This window comes from Phyllobates terribilis, unplaced genomic scaffold (assembly GCF_046119375.1).
Source record: "Phyllobates terribilis strain yellow unplaced genomic scaffold, ASM4611937v1 Scaffold_1__5_contigs__length_1240528914, whole genome shotgun sequence".
Lineage (NCBI taxonomy): Eukaryota > Metazoa > Chordata > Amphibia > Anura > Dendrobatidae > Phyllobates > Phyllobates terribilis.
Window position 1 is genome coordinate 112,910,902 of NW_027362761.1, and position 27,915 is coordinate 112,938,816.

Sequence of the window (27,915 nt, forward strand, 5' to 3'; positions counted from 1 at the left end):
TGATATATATGCCCCTATCCTGGGCCTCTTCCTGGTATATATGTCCCCCAGTCACCCATCCTGGTATACATGCACCCATCCTGGGCCCCTTATTGGTATATATGTCCCTCATCCTGGGCCACTTCTTGGTATATATGTCATTGAGGCGAAATCTAAATCGGCGCATGTGCCACCTCCGGTGGCCATTTTCCTGAAGCCCACCGCCCTGAAATCAATGGGCAGAGAAGGGACTCAGCTCCTGCCTCACCGCCGACATTTTCTTGAAGTCCAGGGCCAACAGCCTCACGCCACCAGGAAGTGCACTCCTCCCAGCCTGTGGCTAGCAGCATTGCTCAACTCCTGCCACTGCCAGCTTCCTGCAGCAGCTACATTCCGATTATAAGATGCACCCACATTTTCCTCACAAATTTTGGGGAAAAAAAGTGCGTCTTATAATCCACAAAATACAATATGTTCTCATTCTGCCGCTGCTCTCTAACGCATAAAACCCCCCAACATTATACTCACCTTCTTCTGCTCCAACGTCAAGCGGAATCCTCTTCTATAGCCAGCACAGATGCCAGCAGCTGACATCAGCGTGCCTGCCATGGGCGAGGTATGATGTCACTGCCATGCACCATTTGCTGGCATCAGCTGCCAGCCTCTGATTGGCCGATGGAGCGTATTGTAGTGCAGGGACTTGGCGGGTCTCTGCACCACAATACATTTCAGTTGAATGTGTGCCCTCGGACTCACATCCAGCTGAAATAGCTGCTAGCTTCAGCGGGCCCCTCTCCTGCACAGGCCCAGTCACATCCTCTGCAACCATGATAGCTACAACCCCTGAGAATATGCTGGAGGTTCCTAAGCTCCCTCAAAGGGAATCTATCACTGTGGAGACATGAGGGTCAGTGCGTGCTCTCGTCCGCTCGCCTGACTGTCTTTAGAAAGACCGCATAGACCAGGGCTCATCCCACTGAATGCTTGTACTCCTTTCCCGTGGGCATAGTACTACTTAGACAACACAGCGTGAGGGTAACACACTATGGTAATAATTTATTGGATCACCAACATTCAATAACATATAGTACAGTCCCAGGAAGTACATAAGATGGTGCAAATGGCAAAAAGTCTCACCGTTCCACTGGCTCCCCGGGAATTAGAACATCTGCTACTTCGGGGCTTGCAGGGTTAGCTACCCCAACCAGTAGCTCCCTGCCTTTGGTGGGCACCCATAGAGTGGAGGTAGTGGCAAGCTTAGGAAGCTGACAGTCCATTGAGGTATGTAGCCAGGTGACCTGATTGTCCCAATTTGGGTTCTCCAAACGTCTCCATGGGTTCAGTGATGGGCAATGAATCAAATCTGTATTCCTCCGGCTGGAGCCATGGTGCCTTGGCTACTGTCATGTATTAATTGTTCAATTAACCTGCGCCTTTGTCCCTCAAGGATAGCAGAACAATAAGCTGCAGGGACGGATACAAACGAATACAATAGGTAGTCAACAAGCTTTCAACAAATCAACAAACATCAATTCAAGAGTCAACGTTGAGGCTCATATGAACAATGGCTTATGTCTCTTGACCTACTGAAAAATACATTTGGCATAATTAAGAATAAATGCTGTGTTGTTACAATCACCTAATCTGAGAGTAGCATAATGTATGGGCACAGACCCTAATTCCAGCAATGCATCACTTACTGGCCTGCTTGCTGCAGTTTTGATAAAATCACTGTTTTATCAGCAGCAAATTATCTTTAGAGGATTAATAAACCTTCTGCTATATAGTTCTCTATATTCATGAGCTCTGAATAATCCTGCCCCCACGTTGGATTAGCAGCTTCCTGTCCATGCACAGAGCAAACAGAAAGCTCTCAATCAGTGGTGTGGATGGGGTTATACAGAACTCAGAATTTGGATACCTGGTCGATCTACAGCAGATAAAACTGTAATTTTATCAAAACTGCAGCAAGCAGTCCAGTAAGTGATATATTGCTGGAATCAGGGTCTCTGCCCCTAAATCTTGCTGCTGTCAGATGGGTTAGCAAAAACCTGATGACAGATTCCCTTTAAGAAGCAGCTAAGAAACAGTTGTAGCCAGCTAGCAAGCTTGTTAACTTTTAGCCCTTTAACTACCAAGTAGGTATATAATATCTCATGACTTTAAACAATTGTAACAAGAAGAATATAAAGGATAAACCTTTGATATTTTTAAAGCCTGAACATTAGTATTAAAATGATACCAGATATTATTGCTAGGTGCAATAGTCAGAGAGCAGCAGTTGTCATTTTGAAGCCGTTTGAAAAATTTTACTTCCTGGTTCTGTATCTTTGTAGAGAAAGGGGTGGAGCATGCAAGTGGGCACTGGAAGAAAAAATATATTTTTCTGGTGATCCCAGAGATTTAATAAAATAACTTTGTGTATGCTATTATCCTCTCCTATTTATAACAAAAAAAGATATGTGTTTCATTCAGTCTGTTTTTACAATAAAGGGATAACACTCTATTCATATCTGCATTATAATCAATGTGATCCATCTGATGCATTTTACATCAGATATGTAACAGAGCCGCCCTCCACATAAATTCCATTTTTCTGAACCTAGAACAGAATAGAGATACCTAATTACAAAATGGAGAAAAGATCTTAAAAGGGTTGTCCAGTACTTTTAAAAATATGCCAATGTGTTTTAATGATAAATAGAAGCTTCTTTCTAATTACCTCCTGGTGTTGTTTCTGCCTGTGAGCAGTGCTCTCACTGGCAGCGCACAGGCAGCACGTGACCTCCAGCTGCAGCCGGCTCTGACATCCGCTGACGTCACGACAAGTCCAGACTGCAGCCGAGGGTCCCTCTTCCGCGTTCCACCGGTGACTGCTGGGTTGTGGACGGGGTTACCCATCCACCACGCGCTCTGCCTCTCTCCATTCATTGGGAAAGGCTGCGGTGGATGCTGGGTGTGATGCGGGCAATAACCCCGCCCACAACCGAGCAGCCACCACGGAGACCCCAGCACTGAGTCACGCCTCACTTGACGTGACATCAGCAGTGAGTCACGTGGTGCCTGTGAGTGGCCACCGATAGCACCGCTCACAGGCAGAAACAGCACCAGGAGGTAATTAGAAAGAAGCTTCTATTTATCATTAAAACACATTGGCATATTTTTAAAAGTACTAGACAACCCTTTTAAGAAGATGAACAGAGCCCTTTGTAACTACCCCTGCAGCTACTGTAATTATACCATCTGTCTCCTCTGTGACCTTTACCAATAACTGGATTGCAAAAGTTTCTTGTCTATTTAATTTTGATGATTTTGTTAAAATATGTGCTTGCTGACCATTTTCCGGCATGGGACATACTTGTAGATCACAAGTCAGATGGTCAGGTGCGGGTACAGTACAGACCAAAAGTTTGGACACACCTTCTCATTTAAAGACTTTTCTGTAATTTCATGACTATGAAAATTGTACATTCACACTGAAGGCATCAAAACTATGAATTAACACATGTGGAATTATATACTTAACAAGCATGGACGAGGAGGTGTGATGGTGTGGGGGTGCTTTTCTGGTGACATTGTTGGGGATTTATTCAATATTGAAGGCATACTGAACCAGCATGGCTACCACAGCATCTTCCATCTTGCAGCGGCATGCTATTCCATTCGGTTTGCGTTTAGTTGGACCATCATTTATTTTTCAACAGGACAATGACCCCAAACACACCTCCAGGCTGTGTAAGGGCTATTTGACCAAGAAGGAGAGTGATGGGGTGCTACGCCAGATGACCTGGCCTCCAGTCACCAGACCTGAACCCAATCGAGATGGTTTGGGGTGAGCTGGACCGCAGAGTGAAGGCAAAAGGGTCAACAAGTGCTAAGCATCTCTGGGAACTCCTTCAAGATTGTTGGAAGATCATTTCCGGTGACTACCTCTTGAAGTTCATCAAGAGAATGCCAAGAGTGTGCAAAGCAGTCAAAGCAAAATGTGGCTACTTTGAAGAACCTAGAATATAAGACATATTTTCAGTTGTTTCACACTTTTTTGTTAAGTATATAATTCCACATGTGTTAATTCATAGTTTTGATGCCTTCAGTGTGAATGTACAATTTTTATAGTCATAAAAATACAGAAAAATCTTTAAATGAGAAGGTGTGTCCAAACTTTTGGTCTGTACTGTATATTGAGTGGGATTAGAAGCTGACCAGTTACTAACAGCAGTGATCAAAGTTACTAAAGGCCCCTATTCCATTCATTTCAGTACTCAAGGGTTTACAAAAAATATATTTTTAAAATATAAAAAAAACTAAATCTGCAAAGTTAAATTACTTCTCTTTTTCCAATCTGAAAATAAAAAGCAAATTTCATATTGTTGTGGGAGTAAAAGTCTGATCTCTGAAAACATTAAATTATTTGATTAACGGAAAACAAAATTGGAAACACCAGAACTGCCTTTTTTTCATTCGCCACACTGCCCCAAAAATGCAATAAATTTTATGTAACCCGAAATTATGCAAAAAAAAAAAATGCAAATAACAAATACCTCATATAGCTGAATAGACGGACAAATAAAACGTTATGTGTCTCACAAAATGAGCACATAAACAAAAAATGAATGAAAGCGCAAAAAAAGAGGTTTCGTATAGAGCTCTGTATATACTAGTATACAAAATGACTAGGGTTTACAAGCAAATGAAAACATTTTTCACAAATATGATGATTTACATTCCCAACAAACTGAATATATTTCTTGGAGCCTGGAGGGTATCAAATTCATTTTGCTACTTAATTATTTCAAACATGGCACAAAATGTTTAAGGCAGAAGTTAAGTATTGGTATAGCCCCTAGGGTGGGTGCCACCATGGCCACCATGTTCACCTCCATTAATACTAATTTATGGTGTATTGGAAGGAGTTATACATAAATCCCCAACTGAAGAGGGAAATTGGTGCTCTAACTGTGCTATATAGATGATATTATCCTAATTTAAGTGCTATGAGAGAACTGTTACTATTCATTCAAGAACTAAATTCCAACACTTTCAGGTTAGAATTCACTCCACATATTAGCAAACAGGTGATAGAATATTCATGCAGGAAAAGAAAAAAATCTCCAGCGAAGAATCAAATAAGTAAAATTTCAGTTTTTATTTGAACATCATAAAATAGTAGCTGTTCCTCCATTGGTCTCCAACCAAAGCGTTTCGGCTACGCCTTACTCATGACTTGGTTGGAGACCACTGGAGGAACCGCTACTATTTTATGATGTTCAAATAAATACTGAAATTTTACTTATTTGATTTTTCGCTGGAGATTTTTTCTTTTTCTGGTGTCTGTTAACTGCACCTGGTGCTGGGTGGCTCCGTGCGAAGATTAACACAGCTTCTTTATAACGTGGATCTGGTGAGCTGACTCTCCTATTTTCCCCTTTTCCCTCACGTTTATAGAATATTCATGGTTTACAACAATAGAAAAGTGAAAAAAAAAGTCTGGAATAAAGGCCAAAACTGGCTGTGACGTCAAGGAATTAAAACACAACCAGTAACCCCCAAGGTCTTGTTTCAGCAATATAAAGTGTAAGATGGGATTTAGGAGGGGATGACTACATTGCAATGTCAAGAGCTGAATCTAGAATACCTTTGAATTTGAAACTTTGTCTCCTAAAAGAGAAAATGCTGGTATAATTTTTTTTTATGTATCGAAGGCTAGTGAAGCCTGGTGTGGACTCTTTCTCAAAGTTTTTACCAACTTTTCAAAACAAAGACAGGTTTGATTATCAGGTAGGATATAATAATGGATATCACAGAATATTGAAATTTGTTTCAATTCTATCTACTGATTATTTTAGTATTGATTAGTGTATTAATTAGTGTTCAACAGTAGTTCATGGATTAGTATCATATGCAGTTTTTATTTTTTTGTAATTTTATTTCATTTGATTTTATTCTGTTTAATTTGATGATATCAAAGAGTACTAGTGTTACAGAACAAAATCCACCTGTCACGATTCCGCCACTCGCTGTGTCCTAGGGTTGCTCTGAGTGACAGCTGAGCCGCACTATGGATAGCAGCAGCATGTAGGGCTGTCAGTGCTGTGAATGACAGCTCAGTCTACCTTTGGACAGCAGGGTTGTGTTGGGCTGTCAGTGCTGTGAGTGACAGCTCAGCCACCCTATAGATAGCAGGGGAGTGTTGAGCTGTTGGGTTTCCTCCGGGTGTTTTCCTTTCCAGATAATTACCAGGCTACTTAAATGGCTGGCTATGTCAGATCATTGCCAATTGTAGCTTCAGCTCAGTGGTGTGCTTACTCTGTGCTCTGTATTTTGATATTCTTATCTATTCTTGCCGGATCTAGGATTTGTCTTTCAACTACCCATTTGTATATTTGTATAACCCCTTTTGCCTTTGACTTATTCTGACTTTAGTTACCAGACCCTGGACTTTGCCCCTGAATACCCGTTTGTCTTACGCCTCTGTCTTTGATATACCTTCCTGGCTGACCTTGGATCACTTGACCACTCTGCCTCACAGCTAGTCCATGAGTAGTGACTAGCATCACGCCATCACTGTCAAGGAGAACACCGGAGGGATGGCGCGGATCCCACCACTGCCACCAATTTGCTAGGGAGACACAACTCTGCCACCTCTAATCCTCAGGACAATTACGCAATTGATTGACGAGTGATGGACGAGGCCGCGGCTGTTTCCACTACTAGGCCAATTATTGGGGAACTCACAGTGAGCATATGGTATATACACCTGAGATTCCAAGGCATGAAATATATATATATATCCCGATACAATCACTGCCAACTCCACAATAACTAAAGGAACCACTAACTGCCACCATCAGTTGTTTATACAGGCCAATCGGACACCTGTTACAGGTAGCGTATGGCTTCACAGGTGCTGTTTACAGAGCTATTAAATGTTATTAATTTAATATGGAAAGCTAGGCAGCATTTATTAAAAATATACAAAGATGTTACAAAATGGGAACAAAACAATACGGTATATACAATCACATGTAATAAAAGGAATAATAAAAGTACTAAACCTGTATCATGGAAATGGCTCAAAGCTTTGCAGAGGGAGATGCTACCTAGGAAAATGGACAGAACAACAGCAAGCTGTATCTTCCAGGACTGACAAAATGCAAAGAACGAACCTCTGCTTTTTATTAAAGTTACGCCCACATACCTCCCCATGGGGAGCTCATATGGGGGGCTGGTTGTGGGATGTGCTAGGTCTTTTAGAAGATTATGAGAGCCCCAACTTTTAGGATATCCTATCTAGAGATGAGCGTTGTTCTACTCGAACTGTTCGACAATCTCAAATTCGAGCTGTTTTGGGCGGTGTTCGAGCCGTTCGGCGAACACGAACAATTTGAGAAAAATTCGGCTGTTCGAGGTTATGTTCGATAACTCTTCGTGCACCAAAATCATAACTGGATTTTTTCTCAGTAATGATGAAAATTAATGTTAATACGCACTTTGAGTGTACAGCGGGGTGGGGGGAGGGGCAGGGGATGGATCTCTGCAGGAACAATGAAGATCTCCATTTTTTTTTTCTCTTTCCCGCATTTACAGTGGGGAGGTGCAATCTGTCAGCCTATCAGCAGCGCACACACGGAGCGAAGTGCTTTTTTTCACACAAGCAAGGGCATGTGTTATTGGCAGTGTATGTCACATGTCCTTGCCCTATAAGACCAAGCCATTTTCCCCGTTGCCACCATTTTCTCACTGCTGCAGCTGCGTGTTAGACGGCACCGCTGTTGCTGTGTGCGCTATACCTTGTTAATTTCAAGCCAATTTTCGCACAAATCTACAGATAGCTTGGGAGTAGGGAATAGTTGTGATTGCAGTCCTTTTAAGGACTAGGTTACAGCATTTCCTACGACTTTTATCAGGCAGGTCTGTGCTCTTAAATAGATAGATTGTGGGAGTAAAGACTAATTGTAATTGGAGTCCTTTTCAGGACTAGGTTACATCAGTTCCTATCAGTTTTTGCCAGGCAGGTCTGTGCCAGTGCTGTGCAAGTTTTTTTCACAGCATTTGGCTGAATCTAGCAAAGCTAATCCTTTTTGGCCTATTGCAGAGTGTGTTAGTCAGTGGAGTAGCCTATCTGTGTTGCAAGATATACCACCTGTGTATAGAATACCAATTTTTTTACTGCACCTAGTGAAGTAAAATCTTTTGGGCATAGCATCATTCTATTAGTCCATCTATACTGACCTCCATCAGGTTGCAAATTGAATATAATTTTTTTCTACATCTAGCTCTGAAAAAATATTGGGCTTCTAGCTGTGTGTGGGACTTGTTGTATTAGTCCATCTATACTGACCTCCAACAGGTTGCAAACTGCATATATTTTTTTCTTCATCTACCTCTGAAAAAATATTGGGCTTCTAGCTGTGTGTGGGACTTGTTCTATTAATCCATCTATACAGACCTCCATCAGGTTGCAAACTGAATATATTTTTTTCTGCATCTACCTCTGAAAAAATATTGGGCTTCTAGGTGTGTGTGGGACTTGTTCTATTAATCCATCTATACAGACCTCCATCAGGTTGCAAACTGAATATATTTTTTTCTGCATCTACCTCTGAAAAAATATTGGGCTTCTAGCTGTGTGTGGGACTTGTTGTATTAGTCCATCTATACTGACCTCCATCAGGTTGCAAACTGAATATATTTTTTTCTGCATCTACCTCTGAAAAAATATTGGGCTTCTAGCTGTGTGTGGGACTTGTTGTATTAGTCCATCTATACAGACCTCCATCAGGTTGCAAACTGAATATATTTTTTTCTGCATCTACCTCTGAAAAAATATTGGGCTTCTAGCTGTGTGTGGGACTTGTTGTATTAGTCCATCTATACTGACCTCCATCAGGTTGCAAACTGAATATATTTTTTTCTGCATCTACCTCTGAAAAAATATTGGGCTTCTAGCTGTGTGTGGGACTTGTTCTATTAATCCATCTATACAGGCCTCCATCAGATTGCAAACTGAATATATTTTTTTCTGCATCTACCTCTGAAAAAATATTGGGCTTCTAGCTGTGTGTGGGACTTGTTGTATTAGTCCATCTATACTGACCTCCATCAGGTTGCAAACTGAATATATTTTTTTCTGCATCTACCTCTGAAAAAATATTGGGCTTCTAGCTGTGTGTGGGACTTGTTCTATTAATCCATCTATACAGACCTCCATCAGGTTGCAAACTGAATATATTTTTTTCTGCATCTACCTCTGAAAAAATATTGGGCTTCTAGCTGTGTGTGGGACTTGTTCTATTAATCCATCTATACAGACCTCCATCAGGTTGCAAACTGAATATATTTTTTTCTGCATCTAGCTCTGAAAAAATATTGGGCTTCTAGCTGTGTGTGGGACTTGTTGTATTAGTCCATCTATACTGACCTCCATCAGGTTGCAAACTGAATATATTTTTTTCTGCATCTACCTCTGAAAAAATATTGGGCTTCTAGCTGTGTGTGGGGCTTGTTATATTAATCCATCTATACAGACCTCCATCAAGTTGCAAACTGAATATATTTTTTTCTGCATCTAGCTCTGAAAAAATATTTGGCCTTCTAGCAGTGTGTGGGACTTTCTCTATTAGTCCATCTATACTGACCTCCATCAGGTTGCAAATTGAATATAATTTTTTTCTGCATCTAACCCAGCCAATAGTTTTGGCCTAATACCACAGTTTGGCCACTCAGCTCTGCTCGGTTCCCATCCATTGTTTTTTTGTGCAAACAACTCCAGAGTTGTTAATTAGTTAACCACCAAAATGAGTGGAAAAAGGCCTGCTGCTGGTGGAAAGGGGAATAGGCGTGTTGGGAAGGGGAAAAAAGGTTGTGTCCGTGGGGTAGGTGTTAAAGCAACAGTAACATCTGCAGAAGAAAGACCATCTTCCAGCCAAACTAAAATGTCTACTTCTTTTAGCGGACAATGTGATAAGATCCCTTTCTTACGGCCACGCCAATCGCTACAAATTCCAGATGAGGCACAAAAACAGCAGGTGCTTCAACGGATATCAAGTGCTCCTTTAAGTGGGCTCTCCTCCACATCAACTTCAACATCACAAATACTCCAGTCCTCAAAGGTGTCACCCCAATCGCACTTGCTTCCTCACAGCTCCCAAATCTCCAGCTGCCCGTCTGAGTATGAGGTAGAACAGATGGTTGAGTCTGCAGAGCTGTTTACTCATACTATAGCCTGGGAATCAGAGGTCGACTCCAGCGCTTCTGTGAATCCAGACGAGGAAATGATCTGCACTGATGCCCAGAATCTTTATGAGTCGGATCCAGGACCAGACGCAGAAGGTTCTGACCATAATGTAGACCCTCATTCCCAAACTGTAACTCCTGTTGGTGGAGACAATGAGGAAGACGATGATAAGACTCAAATACCTGATTGGAGCGACAACTTTAGTTTTTTGTCAGGGCAGGAACAGGTTGGCTCTGAGGACGACGGGTGTGATAACGCACAGGGTGATGATGATGAGGTTGGAGATCCCACTTACTGTCAACCCACAGTCAGCCAAGAGATGAGGTCAGCAGAGGAGGTGGAGGAAGATGCTAGTGACGACGAGGTCAGGTTGCGCCTTCCTGGACAGAGACGTAGTACTGGAAGCACGTCAACAACTGCATCCTCAAACACAACTCTGCCTCTCACCACAAGTCGTGGTGGCTCTTCAGGTCGCATGGGTGCTAAGCCTTGCATAGCCTGGGCATTTTTTCAGATCGATAAAGATGACCCAACTCGTGTTATCTGTAACATTTGTCAGCAAAAGCTAAGTAGAGGCCAAAAAATACATAGTTTGAGTACTTCATGCATGAACCGGCACATGGACATGAAGCATAAGTTGCAGTGGGAAGCTCAGTGTGCTACAATGCGGCCTAGCCGGCCGGGCCAACCACCATCTGCCATATCTTGTGCATCCGCGGCCTCTTCATCCTCTGTGACTGGGGGGACAGCAGTCACACCTGTTTTGGGGCGCAGACCTGCCACCTCTTTACCCGCAACAGCCAGCGTGATTGGCAGGTCATCATTTTCTTTGGAGGTGGTAACACCAGCTGGTGTTGAGCGCTGTCCGACATCGATAGCACCACCTTTGGATCAAGGCAACCTAACATGTCCGCCTGCATCTTCCTCACAGACCGGCAGTTTGCCGGGGACACCCTTATCAACCCCGTCTAAGCACAATAGCCAGCCCTCGGTCCCTCAGATGTGGACAAGTAAAAGACCATTTCCTCCTAGCCATGAGAAAGCTAAGAGGTTGAATTTCACCATCTGCAAGTTCTTGGCTACAGAAATGCTGCCTTTCCGCCTGGTGGACACAGAGGATTTTCGAGACCTTATGTCCGTCGCAGTGCCCCAGTACCAGATGCCCAGTCGGCACTACTTCTCAAAGAAAGGTGTGCCTGCGCTCCACCAGCATGTCGCACACAACATCACCGCTTCTTTGAGAAACTCTGTGTGTGACAGGGTGCATTTCACCACAGACACTTGGACGAGTAGGCATGGACAGGGGCGTTACATGTCGCTGACTGGGCACTGGGTAACTATGGTGACAGCAGGACAAGGGGCTGCTGTCCAAGTCTTGCCGTCCCCACGAGTTGTGCGTCAATCCTCTTTATGTCAAAGTTCCTCCACTGCTTCTGCCTCCTCAACCTCCTCTCGGTCTTCCACCTGCACCCAAAGCCTGTCTGGTCATGCCACAAGCTTTCTAACTGCGCAGAAGGGATCCTGCACACCTCCTTACTATGCTGGCAGTAGGGCTCAACGTCATCAGGCGGTTTTTACATTGAAATGTCTGGGAAATGTGAGTCACACAGCTGAGGAGTTGTGGTCAGCTCTGGAGAACCAATTTCATGAATGGTTGTCTCCACTGGACCTGAAACCAGGGAAGGCCGTGTGCGACAATGCTGCAAACCTGGGTGCGGCCCTTCGCCGGGGCAATGTCACACACGTGCCTTGTATGGCTCACGTGTTGAACCTGGTTGTCCAGCAATTTTTAGCCCACTATCCCAGACTAGATGGCCTTCTGCAGAGGGCACGGTCGCTGTGTGCTCACTTTCGCCGTTCGCATCCCGCAGCTCAGCGACTTACATCTCTACAGAAGTCGTTGGGCCTGCCACTTCACCGGCTAAAATGCGATGTGCCTACCCGGTGGAATTCAACTCTGCACATGTTGCAGCGACTGTGGCAGCACCGACAAGCCCTGGTGCAATACGTTCTGACGTATAGCCTGGGCCAACGAGATCCAGAGGAAAGGGGCAAATCACGCTGGAGGAGTGGTCTCAGATCAGGGACCTATGCACCCTTCTGCACAGTTTTGAAATGGCGACGAAGATGTTTAGTGCTGACGATGCCATTATCAGCATGACTATTCCGGTGATTTACATGCTGGAGCACATGTTAAACAGAATTCGGAGTTAGGTGGTGGCACAAGAGGAAGTGGAGGAAGTAGAGGAGGAGGAGTTGTATGCGGAAGGGCTAACATCTGCAAGGTCCAGACGGTCGGCAGCACCAAGGCGGCAGGCATGTGAGGGTGGGGGAGATGGTTTTACCAGGGCGCATGGTAGCAGCCAAACTAGTGAGGAAGGTGCAGGAGCCCAGGAAGAAGTGGAGGACGAACTGATGGAAGACTCATCAGATGAGGGAGACCTTGATCACATTTCTGTTGTGCGAGGTTGGGGGGAGAGGACAGAGGAAGGAAGCATGATTGTTACCTCGCCACCAACACAACAGGGACTTGGTGCTCCTGGATGCGCAAGACACATGAGTGCCTTCTTGCTGCACTACCTGCAACATGACCCTCGAATTGTGAGAATTAGAAATAATCCTGACTACTGGGTTGCCACACTGTTAGATCCCCGGTACAAAAGTAAATTTGCAGAAATTATTCCTGCCATAGAAAGGGATGCACGCATGCAGGAGTATCAGCAGAGACTGTTGCAGAATCTTACATGTGCTTTTCCACAAAATACCAGTGGTGCACGTAGTGAATCTCACAGTTCCAACTTGCCAACCGTGGGACCGTCAAGTGTTCAGCACTCAAACCGTAACAGAACCACAGTATCTGCTGGTAACATCAATTTTGCGGAATCATTTCACCACTTTTTTAGCCCATCCTTTGCAAGGCCACAGGAGACAAGAAGTCTGACACATAGTCAACGCCTAGAGACGATGGTACAGGAGTATCTCCAAGTAAACATTGAAGCCACGACTGTGTCACTGGACCCTTGCTCTTTTTGGGCTTCCAATCTGGATAAATGGCCGGAGCTAGCCACTTACGCCTTGGAGATCTTGTCATGCCCCGCAGCCAGCGTTCTGTCTGAACGTGTGTTCAGCGCTGCTGGTGGTGTGCTGACAGATAAGCGCACGCGGCTCTCCACTGATAATGTAGACAGACTCACGTTCATAAAGATGAACAAATCATGGATCCGAAACGACTTTTCTACCCCTGTGTCATCCTGGGGAGAGTAAAAGCTTGATGATTGGTTAAAATCACCCTACCAACCGTTTTAAGCTTTCAAATTACTAATCATGTTTATCTGTATCTTGGCTGGAAAATAATTTGGGCTTTGTAGCAGTGTGCAGCACTGATTCTATTAGGCCATCTATAATAAGCTCCACCAGATTTAAAATTACTAATCATGTTTATCTGTATCTTGACTGGAAAATAATTTGGGCTTTGTAGCAGTGTGCAGCACTGATCCTATTAGGCCATCTATACTAAAGCTTCACCAGATTTAAAATTAATAATAATTTTTAGCTGCATCTAGCCCGGAAAATAATTTTGGGGCTCCGAGATGCGCAAGACACATAAGTGCCTTCTTGCTGCACTACCTGCAGCATGACCCTCATATTGTCAGAATTCGAAGTAATCATGACTACTGGGTTGCCACACTCTTAGATCCCCCAAACTTTTCGATCAACCTTTTCATTTTAATAAAGACCAAAAAAATGGTCATTTTTGAAATTATAAGCATTAGCAGGTTGTTAGAAACTGAAATCAAACAGTTTTCAACTCAAAACTTTATTCTAGGTGATGTTACATTTTCACATAGGACCCCTTGTTCGAAAGGAGCTTCTGAACTCTCTCGTCCATTGAATTTGTCAGGTTTTGGATGGTTTCTGCTTCAATTGTTTTGCATGAGGACAGAATACCCTCCCAGAGCTGTTGCTTAGATGTGAACTGCCTCCCGCCATCATAGACACTCCTTTTAATGATGCTCCAAAGGTTCTGAATGGGGTAGAGGTCAGGGGAGCATGGGGGTCACACCATAAGTTTGTCCCCTTTTATGCCCATATCAGCCAGAGATGCAGATGTTTTATGTGCAGCATGAGATGGTGCATTATCATGCAGAAAAATGATCTTGCTGTGAAATACACGGTTCTTCTTCTTGAACCATGGCAGGAAGTGCTGTTTGAGAAAATCCACATACATTATGGAGTTCATCTTTAGCGCCTTCAGGGATCCTAAAGGGGCCGACAATCTCTCTCCCCATGATTCCAGCCCAAAACATTACTCCACCTCCTCCTTGTTGGCGCTGTAGCCGTGTTTGCGTGGGGTGTCCATCAACCAGCCATCCTCCACTCCATCCATCTGGACCATCGAGCGCTGCACGGCACTCATCCGTGAACAAAACCGTTTTGAAATCAGTCTTCATGTAATGTTTGGCCCACTGGAGCCGTTTCTGCTTGTGTGAAGTGGATAGAGGAGGTCGACAGGATGGCGTATGCACAGCTGCAAACCTCTGAAGGACCCTGCATCTTGTTGTTCGGGGGACGTTGGAGGCACAAGCAGCTTCAAAAACTTGTCTGCTGCTATGACAAGGCTTTTTTGCCGCTGCTCTTTCAACCTGACGTAATTGCCTGTAGGAAAGAGTCCTCAATTTGCCCTTATCAGCACGCACACGTGTGTACTGTGAATCAGCTACATACTTCTTGATTGCCAAGACACTTCATCCTGATCATCGCACAATGTTGATTGTAGTCATGCCTTGACCTAAACACTCCACAATTTGTTGCTTCTCAGCAGCCGACACATCCTTTTTCTTTCCCATTTTGGCAGAAAATGTAGGCTGCTTAATAATGTGAGACAGCCTTCTTAAGTAGTCTTGCCTTTCATTGGACACACCTGCCAAACTAATTAGCACAGGTGTCTGCAATTGCTTACAGTGATATAAAGAGCCCTGACACACATCACCATCAATGAGTTTAACTGACAAACAAACAAATTCTTCCCTTATCACTCCTAAACACTTTTTGCATAATAATTTGGAACACAGTGTACATGTGCTTTTCCACAAAACACCAGTGGTTCACGTAGTGAATCTTACAGTTCTAACTTGCCAACCGTGGTCTGTATGGAGTTGTTCAATAAAGGGCCCAAAATTAAGATAACATAGATGGGAGAGGTCTCTATGAATAGGAATTCCTAAGTATTTGATACCCTGTGAGGGCCAGGCAAAGGGAAAGTTGGACTGGATGGAATCCTATATGGATTTGGGGAGGGAGACATCGAGGGCCTCAGACTTCGCTGCATTGATTTTAAAATTTGACCATGTAACAAAGTGATCTATTTCAGCCATAACAGCATGGATGGATATATGTGATTGAGTGATATATACTAGGACATCATCAGCAAATAGAGAGCACTTGTACTCGGTGCCTCCCACCTCAATCCACCTAATATTGGGGTTATGGCGAATTGATGAGAGCAGGTGCTCCGTCACTAGGATGTATAAGAGAGGGGACAGAGAACATCCCTGCCTTGTCCCATTGGTGATTGTGAAAGGTGATGAAAATGTTCTGACGCGCCCCCTGGACCTTGGGACACCCGGAGCCGGACCCTTTTTGGTGGATGCTGGTGGTTGTAGTCTCCGTGGCGGCAACCCGGTTCCGTGGCTCAGGGCGGTCAAACCAGTGGCGGAACTATTTATGTGGTTTTGATGTTTAAATGTCCGACTACGCCACCCGTGGATTGCGGTCAGAGTGAACCGCCGCTCCAGGGCAGACCGCTGAGGCTGGTGTTGTGGGTGCAGCAGAGCGTAGCATAACTCCCCACGGGAGGAGTATAGCCTCAGGGCAGTGTATGCGGAGGATGGGGGTGATGGTGCAGGGCAGCAGCAGTAATGACACGGAGTCAGTGATGCAGTCCAGGGCCTTTACTCACAGTTCTTATTATCCAGACCACGTCTGCAGGTAACGGCTGCCCACGTCGTACTGTGCTCACCAGGTGAGGGGCTCAGACAACTCCCAGATAACTTTGGAGTGCTTCACAGGACCCCCTTTGTGTGTCCTTTGTCTGGCCTTTCTTACCAACCCTTCTGTCCGGCTGCCTTGGGCCTCCTCTTGGTAAACTTGGCGCCAGTTTCCCTGACCCTATGTGGTGCCTTCCTAGCGGGTGTAGCGAGGGGCTGCGCCACATAAAATGTCACAGCCTCCTGTTTCTAGCTGAGGGTCGTTTCCTGCCTCCACTAGTTTCGGGCACCGGTCTGCCCCTTTGGCCTGACCCCTCCACGCAGGTGGATTCGGGCGTGCGGTGGCGACTCGCCCGTCCGCACCCCTGAGATCCCTTCGTTCCTCGTTCCTGGAGCCTTCTCCGCTCCTCTTCCTTCCTTCTCCCTCTTCCAGGCCTGGGCCTCTGTTACTAGGCCCGCCTCCGGAGCAGAGCTCATGCAGAGCCCCTGCTCCCTGCCACTTCTGCTCAGACTTCTCTGCACTGAACTAAGATGGTGCCCACCTTTTATACTCCCTTCTCAATGCACCCAGGAACTGCTTCCTCCCTGCTCCTGCACTACAGGGTTCCCCTTCCTCAGTGTTCCCTCCCCCCACTCCAGCCAGGGACAGGGACTGTCGTGCCCATCTCAGGGGCATATTGGTCGCCCTGCCCCACGGCAATGTGGTGTAATGCATGCAGGTGTCGGGTCCTGATCCACACTACATCCTTACCTGAGAGTGAGATATCACACCTCTGGGTGAGGTGCAATACCTCTGTAGCAACCGAGCCCTCAGGGTGCTACAGTTCCATTTATCTTCAGCCTAGGTGACGTATTGCGATACAGGGCCGTGATTTTGGCTATAAAAGGGTCCCCTAGACCCCTACCCCAAGCTTTTTAAGAGAATCATATATGGCGTGCCAGGAGACTCTATGGAATGCTTTCTCAGCATCCAACGAGAGTATCTAATTACAAATTTTTAACTGCATCTAGCCCAGGAAATACTTTGTGCCTAGTAGCAGGGTCTGCTAGTCAGCGGATTATCCTGGCTGTTAAGCAAGCTACACCAAGGCATAGGGGCTCGGACTGGCAGTAGGATGCCTTGCGGTGGACAGCCGAGCTCGATCCTTATAAAAGCTTTTTAACTGCAGCAGCTTTAGTGGACGCTACTGGAGCTGGAATTACGCGGCTGCTGGCATGAGACTTGCCCTCCAATAGATCCTTGTAAATGGATTTAAAGTGTATTTATTCAAATTAGAGAGACAATTTAAATTAAAAAGCTTAGAGCTGCCTCCACCACAGGGGGGCTCGCTCGACCCACCAGCGGACAGGCACCAGTATTGGGAGAGGGGGGCTGGCCGTCAGGGTTCACCGCGGCTCTGGCACAAACCCGGCGACATGGAGGTGGCACGGGCAGGAGCGGACTGAACGTGTCGGCTTCTCACTTTTTGGATTTTAGAAGGGCATGACATGCCTATATCTGTGTCTCCCCCTCCTTTTACTCCTCCACCTCTTTTCTTTTCGCATGACTATATGTACTTGTCACTTTTCCATGTGTTAGTTGTGTCTTCTGAGCAGTTTGTCAGCTTTTGGACACCTTTGAAGGTGTTTTCTATGTGTTTCTATGTGTTTTTGTTTGCCTGCCATTGGTTTTAACGGTGTTCGAAGGTGTTCGACGAACAGTTCGGCGAACACACGGGTGTTCGACGAACCGAACCGAACTCGAACACTACGGGGGTGGCTCAACACTAATCCTATCACGATTTTACCTTTCTATAAAATTGAAACATGGCATGGATAGCATCATCCATCTGATCTATAATAAGTTGGAGGTCTCCGGCTGTCCTTATTGTGATGTGAGTAAATGCGTTATGTTTGTCCCTTCACTATGACGAAAATATATATCTCATAAATATTGGATCCATGCAAACCCCAATATTCATCACTGACCAATGGTTCCAGAAAGTCTGAGTTAACTCCTTTGAAGAGAGGAAGCACTTGCCTCTGAAGTGTACTTCTCCAACTCTCGGTATACAAATCCTAGATTTTTTTGGCTGGTTCTCATCAGATTCCTTGTTGTAATTACCCATTCACGACAGGAGGCCCTACTTCAACAGAGGGTGAAATGTCAGCTTTTTCTCACTTCCCTAGTTATAATTAACCCTATATGTTCAATGTGAGGATGATATGTCCCCTCTCCGGAGATGTCTTTATGAATTTTTTTAATTTTCTCTAGGACAATCACATAGGACATAACCAACTATTTCTACAAATCAAAGTCTGGGTGACCATCAATATATCATATGTTACTGAAGACGGTGCTTAGGGAAGCTCTGAATTTCATTCAGCCAATTTGCAGCCTATAGCAAACTACAGGAAGCAATTTGAGACCTGATTGACAGAAAATATCACTAACAGAAGTTAAAGACACTTAGCTATTTCAACAGTTTCCATCTAACTTGTTGACCAGACACAAATGCCCAGGGGGTGTCTCATACAGATCAATGATTTCCCATAAAGATGAAGACAGGGTGAAATAGCAAAGAACAGAGCTCCCATATAAGAAAGTTACGGACACTGGAATACGCATAGCAGCAATATACAACAGAGGCACCCAACTGGTTGGTGTATGGATAGTGACACCAGTGAACAAATCAACACTATTAAAACACAGATTTTACACCCATATATTGCTGAAACGTTGTGTCATATTGCTAAACAGACTAGTACTTCACATTACTGGATGGGATATGTAGTTCTGGCAACATGTTCCATCTGTCTTTTTTATCTGTTCTAGCACAATAAAGACAATATAGACTGAAATTGGATGCTGTGGCTACTCTTTTGACATCCTCTTACTGAAGCATTAACTGAGTTAGCTCATGTAAGCATAACATTTCATACTGGGCTACTGTGACCCATATCGTGAACTTGATTAGGTAGAACACACAAAGCAATTTATACTGCTTGACTTTAACTCAAAACAGGAATTTATTCAGAAGAATGTCATTTTTTGCTCATGAAAATTTCCTTAAAGGGGTTGTCTTATGAAAACCAGTTATCAACTATCCATAGGGAATGAATGGAGTGGCAGGCAGGTATGTGCCCTGAGGGTCTCAGTGCTCAGACCTCCATCGATCAACAAGTTATCACCTATCCTTATTTTCACTGGAGAACCCCTTTAACCAAAAGATTATTTGAGTGTTTGCGTGGGGTTCTCTGGTTTCCTGCTAAACTTCAAAGACATACCGATAGGGAATCTATATTGTGAGCCCCAATCAGAACAGCGATGATGATGATGTCTGTAAATCGCTGCAGAATATGATGGCACTATATAAGTAAGCATAATAAATAATAATAAATAATAAATTACAGGCTGACAACATGTGCTGTATATGGAGACAGAATGATCGTATGAGCCATCACTCTGTCCCCATCATTGCTCGTTGTGTAAACGATCGCCAAATGACTTGTATATAAGCAATCAGCACTCGTTACTGGCCTGACATCAGCCAACAGAAATGGACCCTAAACATGTGTATATAAAACGGAAGGACTCAGCTTGCAAAGTCATTCTCTGAGGGACCTATAATGAGAGTGACTTCACATATTAATAAACCAATTAACTAGGTTACGTTTTATAGCTACAGTTGTTGTGAAAAAGTGTATGTCCCCCTCCTGATTTCTTATTATTTTGCATGTTTGTCACACTTAAATGTTTCAGATCACAAAACAAATTTAAATCTTAGACAAAGATAACACAAGTAAACACAAAGTGCAGTTTTTAAATGAAGGTCTTTATTATTAAGGGAAAAAGAAATACAGGACCCTGTGTGAAAAAGTGATAGCCCCCTAAACCTAATAACTGGTTGGGCCACCCTTAACAGCAGCAACTGCAATCAAGCGTTTGTGATAACTGGCAATGAGTCTTTTACAACGCTCTGGAGGAATTTTGGCCCACTCATCTTTGCAAAATTGTTGTAATTCAGCCACATTGGAGGGTTTTCGAGCATGAACGCCTTTTTAAGGTCATGCCACAGCATCTCACCACCATATTTTACTGTTGGTATGATGTTCCTTTTCTGAAATGCTGTTACTTCTACGCCAGATGTAATGGGACATACACCTTCCAAAAAGTTAAACTTTTGTCTCGTCAGTCCACAGAGTATTCTCCCAGAAGTCCTCCCAAGATGTTTTTTGGCAAAACTGAGATGAGCCTTTATGTTATTTTTGCTCAGCAGTGGTTTTCGTATTGGAACTCTGCCATGCATGCCACTTTTGCCCAGTCTCTTTCTTATGGTGGAGACATGAATAATGACCTTAACTGAGGCAAGTGAGGCGTGCAGTTCTTTGGATGTTATTGTGGGTTTTTTTGTGACCTCTTGGATGAGTCATCGCTGCTCTTTTGGGGTAATTTTGGTCAGCCGCCACTCCTCGGAAGGTTCCCTACTGTTCCATGTTTTTGCCATTTGTGGATAATGGCTTCCACTGTGGTTCGCTGGAGTCCCAAAGCTTTAGAAATGGCTTTACAACCTTTTCCAGACTGATAGATCTCAATTACTTTGTTTCTCATTTGTTCCTGAATTTCTTTAGATCGTAGCATGATGTCTAGCTTTTGAGGGTCTTTTGGTTTTCTTCACTTTGTCAGGCAGGTCCTATTTAAGTGATTGAGAACAGGTGTGGCAGTAATCACGCCTGTCTGTGGCTAGGGAGATTGAACTCACCTTCCCAAAGATGTGATAAACCACAGTTAATTTATGTTTTAAGGGAGGGGGGCAATCACTTTTTCACACAGGGCCCTGTAGGTTTGGATTTTTTTTCCCTTAATAATAAAGACCTTCATTTAAAAACTGCATTTTGTGTTTACTTGTGTTATCTTTATCTAATATTTACATTTTTTTGTGATTTGAAACATTTAAGTGTAACAAGCATGGAAAAGAATAAGAAATAAGGAAGGGGGCAAACACTTTTTAATACAGCTGCATATTTGGATGTGAAAGCTAATGTACTAAGGCTTAGGTACATATATATTTCCTTTTTCCAGTGCCACTTATTGTTTAAATGTCACTAACAATTGCACTCCTTTTACAAATTGCACATTAGGGACGTAAGAGAAATGTTAGATCTTCTCAAGCCCCGCCAGCATGTCCAGACATGACTACATTCTTCAGCAAGGCTACTAAAGTTATGAGCTTCCTTCTGTAGAAAATGGAAGATGTATTTTATTATGAATGTTTTTTACGTTTCAGTAACTTGTATATGTATAGGAGCATTTAGAATCCCATTCATTGTCTTCACCGCAGTAATGTGCTGTTTGTAATCTGATGCCTGCAATATACTGTACATACTTCTTATATTTGCTGCATGTAACCTGATCCCGCTCCAGCACCATCTGTCATTATTGCTCTCACTGTCAGTCGCCACCGTCAGCACAAACAATGATGACCGTAGGGAGCGAGCCAGGCGACACTGCTTGGTGCACTCTGCACCACTCACCACAACTGCTTCCTGTTTGCATTCCTCTATGAGGTGCCCATGCCATCCCGTCAATTCACTGACAACTCTCCTTGTTGGGTAGCGTGATTGCTGCCCAGCTTCCTAAACTGCTGTACAGATGTAAATGAGACCATTGTGGAGTGGATTCAATGGCCAATGAGGGTGGTACACGATGCCCTATGTAAACTTCTTCCTGACACCCAGTCTCTACCAGTTATTATGTTTTGATACAAAAGCTATACTGATATCTGACCAAACTCGTTAACCATTTTTTCCTGAATTTCTCTTGGATTGGTGATGAACCCTTCCTTTGCCTGCCTCTTGTTCCTCTGTATTTCAGTCATGCAGTTGAAGATACTGTTTTATATAAGAGAGCAGTGTTATAATAAATAGTACATACATTGATTAACTGTAGTTATAAAACTCTTCTATTTCACACAAACTGTCTACACTATATGTGAATGCCATGTACAGAATATAATGGAGTTGCACATAGTTCCCCTGCCTCCTGCTTGAAGAAGCTGACAGGGGGAAACAAATCACAAGCAAGAGGAAGGGTATAGCTGTATCACATAGAAATACAATTGCCTCAAAAAGTGTAAGATAGGAGACAGCAGGTTTATATTACTGATCCATCATTGCTATGCTTAGATAGTTCTAAGAGCAGATCAACTAGTGTGTTAAGATTCCAACCCCTCTATGAAGTCAGAGAGAAAGAAATATTGAACATGGCAGCCATTCCAGAAATGGCACATCAAATAACATAAGTGTATAGAAGGCATGTGCAAGAGCCTCTACATTTTTCTTCACAATTACCTATAATACTCTAAATAACCATAAAAAATGCTGGAGTGCTTCATTTGGCTGAGAAGAACTTTAGGGGATATTATTTTGTGAAGAAGATAATTAGATTTTTAACATTTCCACCTATAATGAACTTTCACTTTGCTGCCATATAACAAAAGTTTGTAAAATACCATTAATCACATATTTTTTAACTCCTTCACGACCTTGTGATTTTCCGTTTCTGCATGTTTGTTTCTTGCTCCCTTTCTTCCCAGAGCCATAGCTTTTTATTTTTCCATCAATATGGCTGTAAGAGAGTTTGTTTTTTGCAGGATGAGTAGTACTTTTGAACGACACCATTGATTTTTACCATATAGTCTACTAGAAAATGGGGAAGAAATTCCAAGTGTGGTGAAATTGCAAAAAAAAATGCAATTACGCAATTGTTTTTTTACCATGTTCACCAAATGCTAAAACTGACCTGCCATTATGATTCTCCAGGTCATTATGAGTACACAGATACCAAACATGTACAGGTTCTTTTTTATTTAAATAGTGAAAGAAAAATCCAAAGTTTGTAAAAAAAAAAAAAAAGTCGCCATTTGCCAAGCTCCGTAGCATCTTCATTTTTCGGAAACTAGGGCTGGGTGGGGGCTTATTTTTTGCGGACTGAGCTGACGGGGTTTTTTTATCCTATTTTGGGGTAGATATGATAATTGATTGCCTGTTATTTGCATTTTATTGCAATGTAGCGGCGACCAAAAAAACATAATTCAGGCGTTTTGATTTTTTCTCTTGTTACATCGTTTACCGATTGGATTAATTTACATTATATTTTGATAGATCGGGTGATTCTGAACGCGGCGATACCAAACGTGTATTTTTTTGTTGTTTGATTTTGAATGGGGCAAAAGGAGGGTGATTTGAGCTTTTATATATACACTGCTCAAAAAAATAAAGGGAACACTCAAATAACACATCCTAGATCTGAATGAATGAAATATTCTCATTGAATACTTTGTTCTGTACAAAGTTGAATGTGCTGATGACGCGCCCCCTGGGCCGTGGGGCACCCGGAGCCGGGCCTTGTAGATGCTGGGGGTTGTAGTCACCATGGCGGGGACCCGGTCCGTGACCCAGGGCGGTCAAACCAAGGGGGTAGTCTATGTGTACAAATGTTAATGTCCGACTACGCCACCTGTGGAATGCGGTTATTGGTAACCGCCGCTGCGGAGCAGTCTGCTGAAGCTGGTGGTATGTGCAGCAAGGTGATGTGACTCCCCACAGGAGGAGTGTAGCTTCAGGGCAGCGTGACTGGATGATGGTGGTGACTGTGCAGGGCGTTCTAGTGCTGTGAGTGCTGGCGCCACAAGGAACACAGAGACAGGATAGTGCAGTCCCAGGGTCTTTACTCACTGTTGTTGTAGTTCAGATTACCAAGCAATCTTCCCCCATCGTGCTGTGCGTACTCAGTGAGGGGTTCAGTCCACCCTCAGGTATTTCCAGAGCACTTATCAGGACCCCGTTCTGTGTACCTTCCTCTGGCCTCTTCCTGCACCTCACACCCAGCGCCACTTCTATCCGGTATCCTCGGGCCTTAGCGGGCGACGTATGTTCCGTCCCCTGGGTCCTATGTGGCTACCTTCTTAGTGCGACTGGTGTGGACTTGTGGCTACAGCACTTGAAACACTGCAGCCTCCGGTTCCTAGTTAAGCATTTGCTGTTTCTCCACTAGTTGAGGGACCCGGTTCCCTGTTCTGGCCTGACCCCTCTACCTCCTTGTAGCGGCGGGCGAACGGGTGGCTTGCTGCACAGCCCGTACCCCTAGGGTCCCTTCTCTCCTTATTCCTGGAGCCGTCCTGCTCCCTCTCCTCTCTTCTTCTCTCAGACTTGGGCCTCACTGTCCAGGCCCGCCTCTGGAGCAGAGCTCGTGCAGAGCCTCTGCTCCTGTCACTTCTGACTGAACTCTCTGAGCCCTCTGAACCCTCTGATCTAAGATGGTGTCTAGTTTTTATACCTCCTACACATGTGCTCCCAGGATCTATGTCCTCCACCCTATCCACTACATAGTTCCCCCTCTCTAAGTGGTTCCTCCCCACTCCAGCCAGGGATCAGGGACTGTGCTGTCCCGTAGGAGCAATCTCGCCCGGTCCCCTGGAAATGTGGTGTAGTGAATGCAGGTGTTAGGGTCCTGAGCCATACTCCTTCTTTACCTGAGAGTGAGGTACCACATCTCTGGATGAGATGCAATAACTCTGTGGCGACCGAACACTCAGGGGCGCCACACTGACAACAAAATCACACAAAAATCATGAATGGAAATCAAATTTATTAACCAATGGAGGCCTGGATTTGGAGTCACCCCCAAAATTAAAGTGGAAAAACACACTACAGGCTGATCCAACTTTGATGTAATGTCCTTAAACAAGTCAAAATGAGGCTCAGTATTGTGTGTGGCCTCCGCTTGCCTGTATGACCTCTCTACAATGCCTGGGCATGTTGCTGATGAGGTTGCGGATGGTCTCCTGTGGGATCTCCTCCCAGACCTGGACTAAAGCATCCGCCAACTCCTGGACAGTCTGTGTGCAACGTGAGTTGGTGGATGGAGCGAGACATGATGTCCCAGATGTGCTCAGTCAGATTCAGGTCTGGGGAATGGGCAGGCTAGTCCATGGCTTCAATGCTTTCATCTTGCAGGAACTGCTGACACACTCCAGCCACATGAGGTCTGGCATTGTCCTGCATTAGGAGGAACCCAGGGCCATGGTCTCACAAGGGGTCTGAGGATCTAATGGCAGTCAGGCTACCTCTGGCGAGCTCCAAAGAAATGCCACCCACACCATTACTGACCCACTGCCCATCCGGTCATGCTGAAGGATATTGCAGGCAGCAGATCGCTCTCCACAGCGTCTCCAGACTCTGTCACGTCTGTCACATGTGCTCAGTGTGGACCTGCTTTCATCTGTGCAGAACACAGGGCTCCAGTGGCGACTTTGCCAATCCTGGTGTTCTGTGGCAAATGCCAAGCTTCCTGCACGGTGTTGGGCTGTGAGCACAACCCCCATCTGTGGACGTCGGGCCCTCATACCACCCTCATGGAGTCGGTTTCTAACCGTTTGTGCAGACACATGCACATTTGTGGCCTGCTGTAGGTCATTTTGCAGGGCTCTGGCAGTGCTCCTCCTTGCACTAAGGAGGAGGTAACAGTCCTGCTGCTGGGTTGTTGCCCTCCTATGGCTCCCTCCACATCTCCTGGTATCTGCTCCATGCTCTGGACACTGTGCTGACAGACACAGCTACCCTTCTTGCCACAGCTCGCACTGATGTGCCATCCTGGATGAACTGCACTACCTGAGCAACTTCTGTGGGCTGTACTGTAGACACTGCCTCATGCTACTGTACCTCTAGGGGTGAGAGCAATGGCAAAATGAAAAAGTGACCAAAACAACAGCCAAAAAGGATGAGAACAGAGAAATGGTCTGTGGTCACCACCTACAGAACCACTCCTTTATAGGGAGTATCTTGCTAATTGCCTATCATTTCTACCAGTTGTCTGTTCCATTTGCACAACAGCAGGAGAAATTGATTCACAATCAGTGTTGCTTCATAACTGGACAGGTAGATTTCACAGAAGTGTAATTGACTTGGAGTTACATTGTGTTATTTAAGTGTTCCCTTTATTTTTTTGAGCAGTGTATATTTTTTTTTATATTTTTTTTAACATTTTTTTTTACTTTTTACTTGCTTCAATAGTCTCCTTGAAGCTGGGATCTTCTGATCGCTTGTGCTACACATAGCAGGGCTTCAGCAGAAATCATCATTTCTTATGAATGCCGGCCACGGGCCGACGTTCATAGGAGATCTGCAATGATAAGCACAGGGGTCTTCTGCAGAATGTGACAGGGGTGCCGATGGGTGGGTCTTATGATGCGCTTCTGGCGGGCTCGAGTTAAATGCCGCTGTCAGTAACTGACATGGCATTTAACATGATAACAGCCACGGGTGGATCGCGATTCCACCTGTGGCTGTTAAGAGGCACATGACAGCTGATCAACTGAGCTGTCATGTGCCGGGAAAGCGCCGGAGCCCGCATCAAAGGAAGGTATATGACTTTGAACTTACCTATGTGTCCAAGGTCGTAAAGGGGACAATAGTATTCTTTAATGGGGCGTGCTCATCATCAATTTTCAGGAGAACACTGCTCCCCTGCCTCCTGACTTGCTGCTTGACATAGGAAATGAGCTTCTACACATTAACCAATGACATGGTCCCATTGCTGGTCCAAATTGTGTGCTCTCCCATGCTGCAAGCAGAGGCAGCTTTACTCTGGTACTTAAGCATTGAGCAATATATTATAAAGTTAAAACTCCCACCGTTCTTGAGGATTTGTAATAGGAGATAAATTGCAAAGTTGCTTATTTTTGCAAGTACTTTGCAATTTTATCCATTTAACAAGATGAGACGTCCCCTTTAATAATGAATACTATGCATCAGGTTTTCCTAGCCAATGAAAATGCCAAAAGTGACTGTTTTTACGTAAAGAGCTTACACGGTATGCTGGTGACTCGCCCAGGGGGATATGGGGGACTTGGTACCCTGGCCTTGACCTTCTGTGGGATGTCACGGCGGTCGGCTCCCGGGCCCGTACCCTGGGGTCACTCTTTAAAAGGGGTTTGTTACTTGAAGGGATGAATAACAGTTTTGTCTCTAGACGCCACCTGTGGCTCCTGGTAATGGGTACCAGCGCTGCTGCAGACCTCCGGGGGTGATGGGATGGCAGCTGAGATGTTTCTGCTCCGCACAGGTGGAGCGGACCCCCCCAGGGCAGGGTTGATGGAAGGGATGCAGGTGAGAGGTGGCCCGGTCGGGTCACGGGGAATGACGGACACGCACACATGGGATTCGCTTCAGTACCTTTACTGGTGTGAACGGCAGGTATGGTCCAGGGTACTTAGTAGGAAGGGTGCACTTCTGGACTCTCCCCAGTGAGCGGGTAGTAGGCCTCCTGATCCATTTCTTTCTCTCTCTCTGTGAAGCTCCTGACCAGCCTGGAACTAGGCCTAGCTTCTGTACTGTTTCACTCTCTCATCTGTCTTCTTGGTAGTAAGAACTTTTCTCTGGCTACCACTATCCCTGGACGCTGGGGCCTTCATGGTTCCTAGTTCTGTAGATGATTGTAGTTTCAGATTGACCAGCGGTCTGGAATCCTCCTGGTATACCGGTTATTCCTACTGGGCATAGAGGATCCTGTAGGAGCGGACCCAGTGTCCGGCTTGTGTTCTGGGGTGAGCTTAAGATGCTCCTCTGCCCCCTTAACTCCTCTCTCCTCTCCTTGCCTCCGGCCACGCTCTAGGCCCTCTGGCTTCAGCACGTGCTTTAGGCCTTAACTTGCCCTCAGCACAGCAGCTCAAC